This window comes from Charadrius vociferus, unplaced genomic scaffold (genome assembly GCF_000708025.1).
Source record: "Charadrius vociferus isolate BGI_N301 unplaced genomic scaffold, ASM70802v2 scaffold610, whole genome shotgun sequence".
NCBI classification, from domain to species: Eukaryota; Metazoa; Chordata; class Aves; order Charadriiformes; family Charadriidae; genus Charadrius; species Charadrius vociferus.
In genome coordinates this window covers 187,454-202,185 of record NW_009646437.1, presented here as the reverse complement: position 1 = coordinate 202,185, position 14,732 = coordinate 187,454, and positions in this window count along the sequence as shown.

Sequence of the window (14,732 nt, the reverse complement as noted above, 5' to 3'; positions counted from 1 at the left end):
TGAAGACCACAGTGCAAACAACTGGAAGTCTGAAGAGGAGACACAACTTCAGCAAGGAGGCTACGGCATACTGTGTAACTCCATCTCCTTCTAACAGCTGATTTACCCTGCTGTCACCCCAGGCATGACAACCCATTCAGTTAAAGGCACTGTGACTTTTGCGGTCAGGGAGAAGAGCAAAATGCAGCCCTGAAGCAATTTAATACTTCTTCTTTGCCACAGCTTTCACAGTTGCTGCCTCCATTTCCCCTCTCCCATTAGTACACCTCGACTTTCACAAAGGAGGTTTCTCAGTGCTTAGTGTTTGTTTTGCATGGGCCAAAGAAAGCTTCACCTGAAATGCTGGCTGCCTGCTAGAAAGCTAAGAGAGCTCAGCTCTTACACAACACTCCCATAAGCATCAGCAGGTAGCAGAAGTTTCTTAGTAACTCAGAGCCTTGGCTTTACATAAGCCACTAACCAGGAGTTACACGCTGTCTTCCCTGTTATGACTGTTTATTAACCAGATGAATTTCATAAGCAGTTCTTCTCTTTGCCCATGGACAAGGAGAGGTTTGTGTAGAAAGGAAAAGACCTGTCTCCTTAGGTGAGCCATCTTTTTTTTTTTCCTTACGTTGCCTTGAGACTAAAAGCAAAACCACTTGCATGGGCAACAACTTAGAATATAAAAGCGGGGGCTAGAAACATTTGGCCTCTTTCCACCTACTGCTGTGCAGAAAAACAAGAAAAGCAGTGGCACAGTACAGAGAGGAAAGGAACAGCCCTTCTTTCTAGACACCAGAGAGAAGAGGTATGCTGCCTTGGATACTGCAAAACAGCCTTAAAGCCAGGAATTCAGGAAGCTGTAAAAGCAGGTGGTAGGAAAATTCCTTTTATCCTTTATTAAGTCAGCTTAACAAAGCAACTGAAGTAAATAAGGATAATTCAGTCACCTTCTGATTCCAGCCATCTGTCCCTAAGCAAAACCAGACCTCTAATGTATTGTAAAGCTGTAATATCTACAAGAACACCTCCTCTGCAGTATTTTACCCAAGGATCTCGGGAGAAAAAGCCTGTGTGTCTCAGGAAATATATCCAACTCAGAAGAGGAAGCTGAAGAAGCCATGTGACTTGGACACAGTCACTTAAATCTGAATCATGCATTCACAGTCCAACCAATACACTCTGCTGTCTATCAGACAGCCTGAGAGGTCAGAGTGAATACTTTGAAGAACTGTGAGATATCCTTGCTTTTCACTAAAGAAACTGAAATTCGCTTTGGAGGAAGAAGAGAGGGAGGAGTTGGAGATTCCCCTTTCTTTCACAACCTCCTCAACACATCTGGCACCTTGAAGAAATTTTAGAATGTCAACTCAATCTGCCCAAGTGAAATGTTTTTCAGACATCTGCTCCTCCCCTGCCTTCTCTTCAAGCCTTTTCATGTAATTTTGTTCCTCTCTTAGTGATAAAAGCGGTACAGTTAAGGAAAAGAAAGCAGTAGCCCTTGAGCCAGGCCAGTCAGCTTCACAGTAATACTGTGTTCTTACTGAGTGAGACACCTAACACCTACGGCTTGTGGGCTTATTTCTTACAGAGCCCGAAATTTCCACTCCGTGTGCTTAACACGCTCCTCTGAATGAATACATGGGGGATCATAATCTATAGTTGAGAGCCTAGATTCTGGTTCAGTTATAGGATTAAGGCCTTCTTTAAAGAAGCCAGGAACATAAAGTCATTCAATCACGACATACTTCTGGTGAACAGGTTAAGTTATGCATGCCATGGGATCTGTGACCCATGGAATTTACCTTACTCTCAAAACCTTCTCCCCATGTCAGAGACCAGGGAAGAAATAAAGATCTGCTGATAGTTTGGGGCCAATATTAGGTTTTAACAACTTAAATATAAAAAAAAAATATTAAAGATCTTTTTCTCCCAGTATTGAAATAAACTGCAACACAATTTTTGCTATATGAACAGAGCAATTCTGCAGAGGATTTAGAAGGGACAGCCAATTAGCCTACTTTCAACACCCTAGTTGTGCCCACTGGAGAAGTTAAAACAATAGCAAAACCACAGTACTAATTACTAACCTCCACGATTTCCACGATGGAAAAAGAATCTTATGTTGTAATACAGCTGGTTTTAAGCTGGACATTTTCTGTTATTCTCCCTCAACAAGGATATGGACAAATGCAAAGATGCAACACCACTTCTGGTCAGCAGGCAGATTCAGACCTGAACAGAGCTTTGCTGTCCCTTATTTACAAGGCTTTAACTTCAGTGAGGGCTGACACAAACAGTGCCCAATGTATCTGGGATTTTACAGGAGCTCCTGTGGCAACCAGCCCTCCACAAATCCTCAGATGCTGTACTCACAGCTACCTTAAACTCACCTCAATATGTGGTCCTGCTAAAGGGCTTGTCCCACCACCCTTAGTCTTGCTGGTGCCAACACCAGGTGCTCATCAGCTGTCTAGCTCTTTTGAAAAGACAATAGGCACTTGTTTACCTTTGCTGTCACAGAGCCAGGTTCCAGCAGGACCAGCTCTCCAGGAGAGCAGCCCCAGTGCCAGTACCCACAGTAGGAAAAAGGAGCAATGAGCAATGGGCCATCCCCCTTCCAGTAGGGTCGAGCCTTATGGTGGCAAGCCTTCTGCTCGCTCCCAGACAACCACCCCACCCTCCCCTCAGGTCTGCAATACCTACAGCAGTGTGGCTCTTGGCCAAGCAGGGGTCTTTGACATACAGTTTGCAGAGGCAGGAACACCGGCCCTCCCCCTCTGCCCCACCGCGGACCCAGCAGGGAGTTTGTATAAAGCCACCATTTATTCATCAGAGCTGCACTCTGAACTGGCACCAAGGCTGTGCTGGCTGCTGGAGAGAGCTTTGGTTTAAGCACTCTGTCCTTCAGGGGAGGAAGGACCAGCCTGGTCACCCTCACGCCCACTACCCAGCACAACAGCACCCTTTGGGCTGAGCAGAGCAGACAATAAAGCCTCTGCCCTGGGGGCTTACTTGTCAAACAATAAAGGAGCCACAGAGCACCAGGCAAGCAAGAAAGGGGTGCTATAAAGCCACATTGTTTTCTGATATCATTTCACCAGCTAAACTACGGGAAGGGGCCTTGTGGAGATGATTTCTGCCTCCCAAGGACGCTGGGTACCCCGTAATGGAAAGCATGGGAACCATCTTTCCTACTCATGCACGTGACACTAAATATATCGGTGCATACTGACTGTGTTTTCCTAGGCTAAGCTGAAAAGGGGGAAGGACAGTTCAGAAAAGGAAAGCATGGAGGGCTGAGACAAGCACGCCTCCTTTCTGGCTACAGCAACAGTAGGAGCTTTCAGGGTGGGGAGGGGGTGGAAATGCAAGCTCTATCTATATTCACAGAATTCTATACAGCATGGTCTACCGAATACAGTAAATGAAAGAGATGAACAACACATGCCAGACCATCATCAAACTGACGCGCTAGGTTGCAGGGTATCTGGCAAGGTTTTCCTTTTTCCTCTGTGGACGGATTCAAACCATTAGGTCCCATTCAAAAATCATCTGATGTTTAAGAGCCAAAAGACCAAACTCTCAAAACTGCATGGCAAAAATGAAAGGGGACAAAACCCACGTCAGTAGTAAGTCCTTCTTATAACAGAGCAGCTGAGGTGGGAATATGAGTCCTGCTTTATAGCAGTCTTGTGAAGCCTGCAGGAGAGCATCAGTCACCATTTCTCTCATTCCAGATGTCCTTTGTGCAAGGGACCTCCTTCCTCAACTGCAATAAATCAGCTTTATGGATTTTGATGAAACTGGGCCATTAACATTAGGATCTAGCCTTGGTTTGCCTTTTAATTTCATCCTACAAGATCACCACGCTGCAAACAAATCCTTTGCTTTGCATTTCAGCCATCGCAAATAATACCAGTACAATACGCAGTACAGAACAGCTCCTATAGGCTGGTAGAACACTTAATAATCCACTTGAGAGTTAAAATTCCTGCTTATACCTACTGTTCGCCTTAATGGCAGTTAGATGAAGAGAATTAGTTTTCCTTTGCTATATTTAGATCAAGGGAAAGCTTTGGCACGACACTGACAGCCTGATGTGCTCCTGAGTTTCGGCTGTAGTAACCACTCCTGCTGGTAAATACAAAGAACAGGAAAAAACTTTGAAGAAATCCTAAGTGGTGGGACCAAAATTAGGAGGAGATTTCCAGGTTCTTGCCAATAAAGCAAGCCAGAACGTACATGCTGCTAAAGTGACAGGGGACCTGGAACACACCATCTCAATGGTTAAAAGAGAACTTACAAATACCATTCACTTTCAGCCCCAGAATGCAAAAATACCAAAACCCGAGATACTAGGGGAAGTTGGAGAGATTTGTAGCCGTCTTTCTCTTTTTTAGGGCACGCCAACATAGCTGAACTAGCACGACTTTATTCTGCCCCAGAAGAAAGGCACCGCATAGCCCCAAGGGGTTATTTTGCTGGCAGAACTGAAACCAGGCCCTCCCCAAGAGGGTCCCGAGGCTCATTCTGCCAGCGCTCAGCCCAAATACACTAGCACCCAACTTCTCCTCACAGCATAAAGGCGCCACAGCCCTGCAGACCTACTTACACCAGTAAAACCTCAAAGCCTGGGTCAAACTTCGCGGGCAGGAGCAGCTACTCGCACCGGCCCCGGCGCTGCCGGGGGCACCCCGGCCAGGTCCAGCGGGTACTGGTGGTGACACACCGGGGACACCCAAGGACACCTGCGCTGGGGCGGCGTTCCCCTCTCCTACCCCAGCACCCAGCGGGCACAGCGTACGCACCGGCGCTGGCTCAGCTTCCCTGGCCCTCAAGAGAACAAATACTTTAGGGGAGGGGGGGGAAAAAAGGAAGACAAAACAGCCCTTCGCGGTGGGGACTGTGCAGGTGGTCTGGAGGAGACCCGGCACCCATGCAGGCGTTCTCCCCGGCTGCCCTTCCTCCGGCTTAAAAATCTGGTTTCCTTTGAATTTCCAGCACCGCTTCCAAATGAAATCCTCGGGCTGCAGGCAGGAACGCCACCGCCCAGGAGAAATACATATACGCATGCATACAGATATATATTTTACACATGTATACATACATCTATAAAAATGTGTATTTTATATATACACATATATAATATGCACATATACAAAAAAATACACATATATCTGTATATACACACACATATATAACTTTCACCAGAACGAGCCAAGGCTGCCGGACCCCCTTCCCCGCCTCAGCCTTTCTGCGGGGCCCCGGCGCGGAGCGGCCTTGCGCGGCTCCGGCAACGCGGTGCGCCCAAGCCCCGGGGCAAACACCGGCCGCCGGCCAGGCCCCGTCCCGTCCCGTCGGGGGAGGGGAGGGCAGCCCGCCCCGGCCCGGCCCGTGGGGGACCGACCCCCCGCTAAGGCTGCCCGAGACCGCCGCTGCAGTTTACCTGCTCGCGGGACGAACGGGCTCCTCTCCACTCCCATTGGCTCCCGCGCACTCTGGCCTCCACGCTGGCCCTGGGGGACGAGCGCGCCCATCGATTCGCCGCTGCGGCTGTCGCTCGGCGGGCGTCCCCGCCTACTAGTCACTCTGCTCCAATGGGAGAGAAGGTGGGAAGAAGGCCGGCCAATAGAAAGGCGGTTCTCCCCACCCTTCCCCCCCCGCCCCGGGCCGTGAGGCAGCCTGTGAGGCGGGGGCCGCGCCGCCATAGTGGGGCCGCAGGCGGGTCACGGGAGGCCGGAGGTGGGCCGGGAGGAGGCGGGCCTGCCGGGGAGGGGAGGAGCGGAGCGGAGCCGTGCCTTAGGCAACCGGGCAACGATGTCAGGGCTTCTTCCCTCAGAGGCAGCGAGGGCAAGGGACGGCTCAGCTCGGCCGGCGGCCCCTCCGGCCGGCTGCCGTTAAACGTCCAGGCGCTGGGGATGAGCGGCTCTGTGGACAGGCCGAGCGTGTGGGTAACGGGGGTGAGCCGTCCGGTAAAGCACCGCCAGCGGCCCCCGAGCTCAATGATTGCATCCTCACAGCTGGAGGCATGACATTTATAATGCCGGTGAAAGGCAGTTTTAATCTAGTCGCTTGAAAGTGCTTGGCTTTACACCCGTAACTTAGGCTCTTACAGACGCTGTAACTAACTTGAGCCACCGGCGTTTTTAAGGCATTTAAATGCTTATCGGCGGCCTTCTGTAAATGGGAAAGATACGCAAGTGTGCAGATCCTGATTGAAATAAAAAGGTAAGGGGGAACATGGAGGAGTAGACAGAGAAATCAGAGAAAATGGCCAAAGAATGGTTCTTTTGGAGTTGTGTCAGACCTCTGCTCAGTTTATAGATCAGAGGGCTAAATAAAGGAAAACTACAAACATTTTCACGTTTTTTTGCTATAGGTGTGAGAAGCTTGTATTTTCAGAGTGTAAGCCTTTTTGTTTAAAACTGAAAAAAAAATAATATGCCAGTAGCAAGATAATCCTATAGACAGGTGAAACTCTTTTTCAATCAGCATACAAACCACTTTTGTGCCTCTGTTGTTCCCATTGCTTTATCAAGCAACAGTTAAGGGAAATTAAGATTCTGGCAGCTCTGTAGCACTTGCTCGTCATCTGTGGGGGCAGAGACACGAACTGGAGTTACGGTAAATTCCCTCTGCTGCTGTTGTCGTGTGGGAAGAACCGCAGGCACAGACCCAGGGAGTATTTGCAGCAGAGTTTCACCTTCCTCTTTTCTTCATGCCATCCGTGTTGATCTTGCATGCAAAAAGAATGAAGGGTAAGATGGTGATGAGGGAGACGCAAAGTACAATAAGTGAACTGCCCTGTTGTATGTCATTGGACAAAATACAATCTTGCAGATTCCAAATCTAAGTTGGCCATCACATCTCTTTTTCGCCAAATTTCCTGCACAATATTGGTGACAAGTTATATACCTTCCTTATACCTGTAATCCTTATTTTGAGCCACTTTGCACACAGAAATAAGTGACATGTAAAATTCTTCAGAGCTCCAGAGAGCTGCCTATCAAAGCGCGGCCAGCTGTCCTTTGCCAACATAAAGTCAGTCTAGGAAAACTGGTAAATGGCATGCTTGGCTGTGTTTTTCACTAGCAGAGTATCAGAGCTCTTTGTAACAGGCTTCTCTCAAAGGCTGTGTCTATCCTTGGTCTTTGTGCTGAGGTATTGAGTTCCTTTCCACTGGACACTTGATCCAGCTGGAGGTTGGGTTTTTTTAATGGGAATTTCTCTGGTTAATCCTTTGCACATTGTACACTCGGCTGTTTGTCAAGTTTGTTTAATATTAGGAAAAGGAGCAATTTTGGTTACGCTCAGATTTTCCACAACTGACAGTAGTTTTACACCCCTTTACTTTTCTGTGAAGTTTACATATCTGACAGAAATTTGGGATAATAGTAAAAAGATCTATCTGTTTTAAAACATTTTACATCTTCAAAGCCAAAGCATTGACAGTCTGAACTGCACTGCTCTTCACCTCGCTGGCAGCCAGCCCATCTATCTAAGCCTGCCCAGAGTTATCGCTGAGCCGGCGACAAGCACGTTCCAGTGAAACCCCTGGCCTGCCATAAATCTGTGCAGGCAATAGCTAAGTTGTTCCTCGGCCCATTAAAGTCACTGGGGCTGTGTGCAGATTTCATCCATATGGAGAGATTTGCTGAGTTAGGAGCAAATGTATTTTCTTATGGGTGAATTTTCTTCATTTTTCACTAACACCCATCACTTACTCTTTTCTCCTTCAGCTTGCTCCATTTCTACCATACAATGGACAAAGAAATCTTTGGTAATTAGCATGGGGGGTTTTTTGTCCACTCATTCCCATTCCTTTTTATGCTTTCTTTCCAAATTCTAGATTCATTTCGCTACCCTTCCTCTGGCCAGTTGCAGTCAGCAGTGTATCTGTATTTACCTTTATCTTGGTAGGTGCCCAGGCATTGCAAATAATTTGGTTGTATTATCAAGGCCATGTGCCTACATTGAGAATTCTGATGCAAGTTCCCCTTTTCCTTCAAATCCTGACATTTTAGGTAGTGGTACTGCATAGTTTTCATTTGCCTTCAGCTTTTTTAATCTCTTAGGAGATTTTCATTGTTAACATCTCTTCTGCTATTTTTTTCCCTCAAATATCACAGAGAGAGAATTTTTTTTTTCCCCACTTCCTTTTTCAAATGGAAGCTGAGACTTCCATGCAATCCGAAGCCCCCCGAAATTGAGGCATGTGGGTGTTCACCTGAGTTGGGCAGCCTCTTAGGAAGCAAGCTCTCTTTGATTCAACAGCAGGTAACAGACACCCCATTCAGCGTGGCCATGTGGGTTTCAGAGGCTGCAAATTCCTAAAAGTTGACTAAAAGCCATGCTCATAATCATACTGCTAGACAACAGAGATGAGAATCAGGCCTTGTCCCATCCTTGTTAACTGCTTTCTTCCTTAATTGCTGGGTGGGCTTTGTCTCCTTCTTCTAGGGGCTGAAGGGATGGAAACAGGTTTTACAAGTCCAGTTGGCTTTTCTCAGCAGCTTTAGAAGCTAAACTTGCAGCTTTTGTTCTCTCTTAAAAATGCTGTTCTTGAGTATGAAGGGCTCTGCAAGAAGATGACATTAACATGAACTCCACAGGTGTCTATTCAGGTCTCTGACCTGAAGTTTAGAGACAAACAAATTCCTTCCTTCTTTCCATATTCTCACTGGATCCTCCCTTTCACTCTCACCCTGTTGGACAAGTGCAAAGAGATGCAGGATTTTTGAAAGAATTACATGTATTGCAACCTTCATGAAAGCACATGAAGTGATGGCACTAGGACTGTGGTATGTGAAACCCAGCTGTCTTTCTGAGAATGCATATTCTGCCTGCTTCCTTTGTAGTTTGTGGTGGCAAGTATCTAGCATAACTGAATGTTCCTCTTCTGCACTCTGCAGTGGGTAATAGGAAGAAAAAAACTTGTTTCAGTCTCTCCTTCCTTGAGAGTTACTACCACACGGCTTTCAGTCAGAATGTCCCTAGACGTAGTTTTTTGTTTGGTTTTTTTACTAGCAGCATAACATGAGAAGCATCTGACCTGAGAGCAAGTGAAAAGTCTCTTTGAGCAAGCACCCGCACAGTATTCATATGACCATCAAAAATATTTCTGCTTTTTTCCTCTTCTTTAAACAGATTTGTGTAGTCATTTCCTTGAAGGATCTCTCACACATAAGGTGAAGTTTGCCCGTTCCTAGGAAATTCATGTGACAAGCCTCATCAAAGCTTTTTGACTTGGGAGATCAGTGTCTCTCACCAGAAGCAACTGTTGCCAGGATGATAGTTGTTCTGAAGTACTTAGGGACATTCTGAGGAATTGCCCTAATGTGCTCCATTTTAGTACTTAGGCATTTACAGTAGGAGATCGCAAGGAGGTTTTGGTCATAAACTGTTACAATCCTCCAAATATATCTAAGGAATTGTGACTGTTTTATTTCAGGAGGTATAAATAATATCCGGAAATAGGACTACTGACACAAATTCAAACACTGAGATGCTCCCTTGGCTTTTGAATGGAAACAGACAAAACGCCATCTGTCAAAATAACATTAAAACGTCTTATGCTTACACAGAAGATATGAATAGGGTCAGGCCCAGCATATCTCAGGTTTTATGCTACAATAGACAGTACTTTCCAAGAGTCTGGCTGAGTTTATTCCACTCTCTAAATCTGCAGTCCCTCAAGGAAATGTCATTACTGAATACCAAAGTAAGCATTTTTTCTCATAACTGAAGGAGATGTGCTCATTCGTAAGATTACTTAGCATGCACCCAGGGCTCACGATGGGATGCCACTTGTGGACGGGCATCATATATTGGTGTCACACTTCACTGTTGATTTTTAAAGAGTGATTCCACATTGGTGTATCCATAAAGCCTCAGATCCAACCAGACAGTTTAGACTATGCTCTGGTACTGAAGAGCATGGCACATCCTTCTGTCTAAAACAGAGACAAAATATGGATCTAATGTTCCCCAGCCCGTAGACTGTTGTTTTGGCTCTTGGAAGCACATCTCCATCGTAAGGTGGTACTAATCACTTGTGCCATGAATATTCATTCAGTACATGTCTCCCATGGTATTGTGTAGACCTGAAATCATCTCATGGTCCATTCATTCCAGGGTCTATAGCATCATAGAAGCTGCGTAAGACGACTGCTTTCTAACGTGTGTAGAAATGAGCTAAACACACGCCCAAATCAAACAGACAAGGCCAAGGTGGTGGGAGGTGAACGGGAATCAAATCTGGTTAAGTGTGCAGTCACAAAGCAATTAGTGATGCACCCAAATCAATGCAATACCACTGAAGTCTTGCTTTTAAGAATAGGTCCTTTGCAGGCCCATCAAGCAGGAGCAGGACTGCCCCAATGGGAGTGTCCTGCTGCCATGGTGCCCTCTGGACCAGTGTCTCATTCAGACAGTTTCTCCTGCCTCCTTATGTGCGTGTTTTGTACAGTTTTGCTAAAGAATCAAGTATCTCTTTAGGAGACAAATGCACCAACCTGAAAAGCAGTATTTTGCCTTTAAAGTTGTTGGTATCTCTTTCACTTTCCAGATCTTGGGGCAAATCCTTCAGACAACCCCAGGCTCTGAGAAGTCAGCAGACTGTTCACGTGAGTTGGAAAACTGTGAGATAACACTGCTCTGCTCTGCCTGAAGTCAATGATAAATCAATAATGACTTTAACTGAAATGAGGTCAGTCCTGGGAAAAAGGAAAATACATGTCTAATATGTTTTAAAAATGCAGATGACAGACAAAACAAGATGTTTCCCATAACTATGCAGATGAACCGATATAATTTACTTGGGCCCTCTGCTGGCAGTCATCGTGGGGAGGATGTGGGTAAGGAATGTCAATTATACATTAATATTCAAATAAATCCTTGCCCGGTTGTATTTCAAGGAGGTTCTCTCCTCCATACCGTATAAAAGAGAGTCTTGCTATATACACTAGGGGGCAGAGGCCTTCTATGCATGGATATCTCCTTGGTAGCTGGATTAGCTGTTTGGTTTAGATACATCTGCAGTCTCAACTTCTTTACACTGCGTGATAATCCTTTGAGGGGATTTTATTGTAATCAGATTCCTGCGAAATACATTAGGTCCTCCTATAGCCCTCTGTGGATAATTTATCTGTGAAATGTCTTGTGTTGCAAAACTCCAGACACTACCAGCGCAATTCTTTCAAAGCCATGTTGTTTTCTGGATTCCAGATTGTTCAGGTAGTCGGATTCAGCCCAGCTTGTCTCTGCTGGCACAATCATGACCAGTGTTCCCATTGTTGGAGCTGCAACTGTCTCAGCAATAGCAAGAAAACTGAGTGAATGTAGGCAAAAATATATTTTTCACTCCCCTAAGGGGTAAGGGGAAAAGTGTCCTATTTTGATCTTTGTTTTTAAAAAAGAAAGCAAGGCCTAATTGCTTTCTGTTTCTGAACTTCACTTACATACTCATCTTTAGCAGCAGCTTTCCAAAGAATCCATTGTCATATTTCTGCAAGCTTCTCTGCACAGAAGCACTTAGAATAGTTTATCGTACTAACTTTTAAAGTAAATTAAATAAGTTTGTTTTAACCCCCTTCCCATCCAGCAGGAGCAGCCATTCCTAAAATAGCCTTTGCTGGCATTTAGTTTAGTTAACTTTGTATTAACACTATTTAATCAAGCCTTAAATTAGGTTTTGAACCAACTTAGTTAAACTGGTTCAAGCCAGTTTGATTTTCAGTTATGCAATAACTGGAATGTTTGTTACATTTTAAGATAAATGAAATAACAGGGTTCATACAGGGATTTTCTACTGATCAAACAAAGCCGTTTTAAGGAAAATCTACAGGTAAACCACTGTAGCTCTTCAAAACCTTGAGGCTTCATTTTTCCTCTTGTACAATGAAACTGTAAGTAAGTTGAAAAAAACCCCAAAAGATTTATGTATCAGGGAGGTTCAAGCATAGATCTCAGATTAAGGAAATAACAGTAACTAGTACCTCCTCATCTTCTTCTTTATAACTTCCCTCCTCTCTTCCCCATCTGACAAGCATCAATTCCTTCAACAAGTTGTTCAGAATTTAATTATTTTTAAATTGTGCAAGGTCTTGCACTTTGCTAATGAGTCATACTCCTCACCTGTAATTTTTCGTAAGTGCAGTTAAACTCTCCTTTTTCCATTCCATTGCTGTATTTCACCCAAATCACCTTGGTGTTCCCATACATCTCACAGATGTTTTCATGTAACAGTAATATGTGTTTCCAGAGCAGCAAAACTTTGCAGGCATTATGGGTGACACTCATCCTCGGTCAAAAACAGTCTTCATGAAACACAGTCATACTGCAACTGTCACAGACGGGCCAGAGTTGACTGTTGGTGGTGGATACGGTCTATCCATTTGAGTCTGTCTGTGTTTGTTTCCCAAAGCCCAGGTAGAGCCTGGAGATCATTTCAGCCAGAACTGGGTTGTACAGCTAGTACAGCTGCTATTTAACAACCCGAATAACAATATACAATAATCAAAGAGAGAGAAGTGAAAGAGAATAGCACATAGATCTGACATTGTCAAAGTGACGTTAGCCTGGCAGAAAGTCATTACCCAATAAAGAATTACAGAAGAGAGGACCTTGCAAATCAATAAAAATCACAGACATTCATTTGAATACAAGCTGCAGGTTTTCCAAAATGTGTGTGTTATGTGTGGAGGTGTATTTTCTTTTTCGTAAATCGACATGAGGAACTGGGCATTTGCACAAATATAAACAGCGTGGTCCTGATATAAGGAGGAGGAAAAATAGCAGAAAAGACAATGCACTGTGACAGAGCCAGTGTGAGCACCTGAACAAAGGGTGTTGCACCAGAATTTGGATCAGCGCTCAGTGATGCAGTCTGAATTCACTGACATTGGTCGCCTGCAAAGCAGCCCTGTGAAAATCTAGACCTGGGGCAAGCAGTCTGCTTGGTTTCTGCTTGGTTCAGTCAGGAGCTTTTCCATGCTTGAAATCCTTGGTAAAAGGATACTACCACTCTGTGGACACATTGCTTGACAGTCACCAAGCAGTTAAATTCCAGCATCTGTGCTGTCACAGAAGGCAGCATAAAACTCGGCAACACAGAGGGTGGGTGTAGTGCTGTCAGAAGAGCTGCAATACCCATATCCAAAAGAAAAATTAACAGTTCTTCCTAACATGTAGGGAAGATGCAGTTTCCTCATCTCCCCTATCAAGTCAGATGGGTTTACTCATACGATTGTCAGAAAAAAGCAAATGCAACTCCACAGATACATCCATGTTATTTGTGGACAATTTACAGCTTGTATTCAAATGTGAATACAAAAACTGTGATAAGTAATGTCATAATCAGATGTATTATTTGAAAAGAAGAAAGATGCCTTCACTGTAATTTAGAAAAAGAAACAGTAATGGTGGTGACTTTCTGTATGAGCAAGAGTAGTATATGAGAGACCAACATTTCCCATGTACTCATTTCAAATGCTGAATTTGAGACACTTTGGGCCTCATTTTTATACATGCTGAGCAGACAATATTCCACACTTCGTGAAAGTCATGAGGTTCATAAAAGTCATGGCTTTCATGAAGGAAACCAGACTGTCTCCTTTTAGACGTGCAGAAATAGAGACACCAAAAATCACTGGCCAGTTTTGAAAACATTGATCTCTACCTCTCCCTCCCTTATTTTTCCCATCTGCATGGAAAAGATGATAATTACCCTAAATGAGAAGTGCCTTGAGGCACCTGCTCCAGGGCGGGCGTAGCAAAGTGCTATGTTGTTAATGAAGATGAGCAATGCCCACTGTACTGCACACAATGCCAACACTTAGATCATTTCTCACCCACCTCTGCTTTCCTCCCTAAACTGCATTTCTGTCTTCTGTGTCTTTCTCAGAGCTTTTCACACTCCTGTTTATTTCAAAATTTACACAGGAGGTTCCATAACAACATCAGATTCATTTAATTCTTCCACCCAGTGCAGCTATCTTAAAAGCCAGTTAAATCATTTCAGCTCTTAAAGTAATTTCTTGTCTCGGTCGGGCAGTGTGACTCTTTTTATAAGCTCAAAGCCTACTCTGCCTATTCAGGGAAGATTCCTTGTGAATGCTGAATCAAATCTAGTCTTCAGATCCCAATCTGTAGTTAAAACAGTCAGTCCCCCAGCAGATGCACTCAGGAGGTGATGGCAGATGAGTTTTCCTAGACCTTGAAAAAATGAACTTGTTCCCACTGTAGAGGTTGTATCTGAACATAGAGCTTCTGATTCTAATCTCAGTGCTGAGCTCGTGTATCTAATGGTCTCTGGTACCTTGCGCACAGTAAGGGAATAAGGAAGCTAGCTCTTCTGATAGTGAGGAGAGCCGTTAGTTAACCGCTAGAACCAGAGTAGCTTTGCTGTGGAAAGGAAGTGGGAGATTTAAGCAGCAAGGAGAAAAGAGCTTGCGGCTTGGGCACTGATTTAGGATACTGGTAGTCCAGGCTGTCTTCCCAGTTCCTGCACAAACTTCCTTAATGTTCATACAACGCAGAGATAGGAGCCTTTCTGAGGCCTGACTTTCCTTAGAGAGTAAACTCTTGGACAGAGAGACTCCTGTTTATTATATACATGTGTTTTTCCCTAATGTCAATGAGGTTCTGACTCTTAAGGTCATTTGAATAAATTTTCAGTTTGGTGGCTGAGCCAAATAAATCAGAGTTGGGCTGAAATCAGTTTGAACTGATCCATAGTAAAGATATTT